The sequence below is a fragment of the Salvia hispanica genome, chromosome 3 (assembly GCF_029641045.1).
Source record: "Salvia hispanica isolate PSC_SH4W2 chromosome 3, Shi_PSC_v1, whole genome shotgun sequence".
NCBI classification, from domain to species: Eukaryota; Viridiplantae; Streptophyta; class Magnoliopsida; order Lamiales; family Lamiaceae; genus Salvia; species Salvia hispanica.
Window position 1 is genome coordinate 35674324 of NC_142694.1, and position 3302 is coordinate 35677625.

Genomic DNA, 3302 nt, shown 5'->3' on the forward strand with positions numbered 1-3302 from the left:
ACGCAGCTATAAAGTACTTACTGGCTAAGAAAAAGTCTAAGCCGAGGTTAATCCGTTGGGTTTTACTTTTGCAGGAGTTTGATTGGGAAGTGAGAGACAAAAGAGGAACAGAGAATCGAGTAGCTGATCACTTGAGCAGAATTCATCAAGGGGAAACAGAATAGGCCATACCGGATGCTTTCCCTGAAGAGCATTTGTATTATCTAGGGGATTTTCCTAGACGGATCAGTTGGGAGGCAGTTCTGGCATTAACCGGTCTAGGAGATTCTGTAATACCCCATATCTTTGAGTTTATTAACCATATTATAGAGAATAATTTATCTTTTCAAAAATATTTTATAATTTTTGAATTAATATTTTTTATTGGTTTTAAATTGATGATTTTGATTTTCAAATGTTTTCCAGGTTGTCCGACTTAGACCGAGGATGCGCCCTAGCAAATTTAATAAGGTCTAATTGTTTGTTTTTTTTATCTATCTGTAAAATTAGTAGTATTAGAACTTGAAATGAAATTAGGAGATTTAGAACAATAGTTTAATGCCTTTCTGTGCTTGTGTGTGTGTGTTTTAAATAATATGTGTAAGTGTATGAATTGTGTTGAAATGATTATAAAAAATAAAATATCTATCCTACTTTCTAAATACCCACCCATCGACACTTCTAGAATACCCTACACACTATTAGGCTCACACACTCATCGTTTCCGTCAGCCGCCGTCCATTGCCTCTCCGGCGGCGAGATTAGCCATCATCAGCTCACCTTCCTCTCTTTGCTCATGGCTTCTTCTTCTCCACTTCTCTAACCTCCATTAAAGCATGATCCAAGCTTGAAGCTTCTCCTCCAAAAATTTGATTTTATTTTGAGACAAGGTAAATCTGACATTTCTTTTGATTCTATCATCTTCCAAGCTAGCAATTGTGGGTTTGATTAGAAGAAAAGTGTTTTTATTGAGAATGTGAGATAGTGGCGATTTTTTTACTATTACTCTGGAATTGGGGTTTTTTTTGTTATTTTGTATGATTATGATTATTATTAGATGAATTGATTACATGATTATATTTAGAGATGTTTAATTAGCAATATGTGAATTTATATGATTTTTTTTTCCAAGCATGTTTAGCATTTTTTGTGAAATTTTAGAGTAAGAATAGATATGCTGTGAATAGTAATCTGCTGTGAATAGTAACCGAGAATAGTGAAAGTGATTTAGTTAATTTTTTTGGGTATCCTTTTGGTGTTGGATGATTATGAACTTGAGAGATGCTATAAAGAATATTATAGGGAAGATGTACGATTTTACTTGGAAATGTATAAAACTGATCTGTAATATCTTCTGAATTATTTTCAGTAGGTCATATGAGTAGTAAGTTTGACAGCTTTTATTATTGATGGTTTGTTTTGGTTTATTGTTGTAGTTAATTAATATGGAGTGTGTTTTGAGTTGAATGAAATGGTGTAGGTGTTAAAGCTTATGTTTAATAGAACGTTGAATAAAAGCAATGCTTAAAAGTGTGATTATGATTCCTCTTTGTCTCAGTTGGAGTTATTTGTTATGCTTAATTGATTTTATGTTTTAAAATAGAAGATTAAGTTGTACTAAAGTTTAAAATGAGTTCACTTTCCAAGTTTAAGTTTGGAAAGTTTAAAGACTAAGATAAAATGCTTAAGTGCTAGGAGTGGCGCATCCGAGGCTCGGAGACGGGCAACCTGACCCAGCGTGAAGAGGTTATTTTGGATTGCAGCTTTCGAGGTGGGGTTTACTTTATCTGTAAGCGTAGTGGTTACATGGTTATAATCATTGTTGTGTCGTGCGTCATTCATATGAGCTTATGGGCCCACGAGGGGTCAGATCCACGAGGGATCATATGGGTCGCTGATAGCCCACCAATAGCCCACGAGGGGTCAGGTCCACGAGGGACCGAGACTAGTCTCATATAGATGTCAGCAAAGTTGAGATGGTTCATTATGTTATGATTCATTACACAATTGGTTATAACTGCTTGTAGCGTTTTCCCCACTGAGTGTGCTCGCATACTCACACCCCGTTATTTAATGTTTTTCAGGTTAAGGAGTCGGTGATGGGGCAGCAGTCAACGTGATCCACAGACTTCCCTATTTTGACTAGTAGACATCCTTTTGGGCTTTCTTTTTTTTTTAAAAGAAAGAACGTTGATGCCTTTATATTTGGAATTATGTAACTGCTTATGGCTATTTTGTGTGGGCAGTGACCCTATATTCATAGTTTTGTCAGTGATCAGCGTAGTTTCAGGTTGTGACCCGACTAGGCAAGGCCTTAACTTTTGGATAGCTTAATAGAAGGTTAAACTTTACAAAAACCATCTTTTGCTAAAATAGGTACATTCGATGTTGGGGAATTTATCTTGTAGATATTATTTGAAAAATCCTTGCATGAACTAAGCTAAATTGATGGTCATTTTATATTTTCTTTTATAGTTGATCAAATCATTTATTTTAGTTTAAAGATGAAATTTATATTTATTGTTTAGTTTTTTTTTAGTAGCGTTTCCCATTAATTAGGTATGGGGGCGTTACAGATTCCGACAAGGGGAAGCGAACGCTGAACGCAGAACCATGGTTTCCTGACTTAGCGAACTACTTGGTCACGGGAGAGGTGCCCAGTTCAGACGAGGTTTCCCGGGCCCAGAAGATGAAAATTAAAAGTGAAGCAAAATATTACTTTTGGGACGATCCTTACTTATGGAAGATGTGTTCGGATCAAGTGATCAGACGCTGCATTCCCGAATGGGAACAAAGAGATGTGCTAATTCATTGCCACACTTTGGCAGGTGGAGGTCACTTTGGACCGAGGAAGACAGCAAGGAAAGTATTGGACAGCAGTTTTTACTGGCCGACACTCAATAGAGATGCCTTTGAGTTTTGTCAGTGTTGCGAGAGATGCCAACAGACAGGGGAAATTTCAAGGAGGGACGAGATGCCTCAAGTCCCGGTGATTGTTTGCGAAACTTTCGACGTATGGGGAATGGACTTCATGGGACCATTTCCATCATCCTGTGGGAACACTTATATATTGGTTGCAGTAGACTATGTGTCTAAATGGATAGAAGCTAAGGCTACCACAACATGTGAATCGAAGGAGGTGGCAAAATTTCTGAAGGCCAATATCTTCAACAGATACGGAGTTCCTCGAGCCATTGTCTCAGATCAAGGAACACATTTCTCTAATCGCACCATAGAGGCTCTGATGAAGAAATATGGTGTTCACCATAGGGTATCTACCTCGTACCACCCTCAGTCTAACGGCCAAGCGGAAATTTCTAATC

General features: G+C 37.5%; 1 long non-coding RNA gene across 2 annotated transcripts; it reads left to right on the plus strand.

Annotated features, from left to right (window-relative positions):
* Positions 1 to 616: 616 nt before the first annotated feature.
* On the plus strand, positions 617 to 2449 carry LOC148930628 (uncharacterized). Of its 2 annotated transcripts, none has more exons than XR_016136847.1 (3): positions 617 to 869; positions 1669 to 1750; positions 2064 to 2449. It is a non-coding gene; the product is annotated as an uncharacterized LOC148930628 (long non-coding RNA). The 2 variants fall into 2 exon arrangements; XR_016136846.1 differs by having other exon boundaries at positions 1675 to 1750.
* The last annotated feature ends 853 nt before the right edge of the window (positions 2450 to 3302 follow it).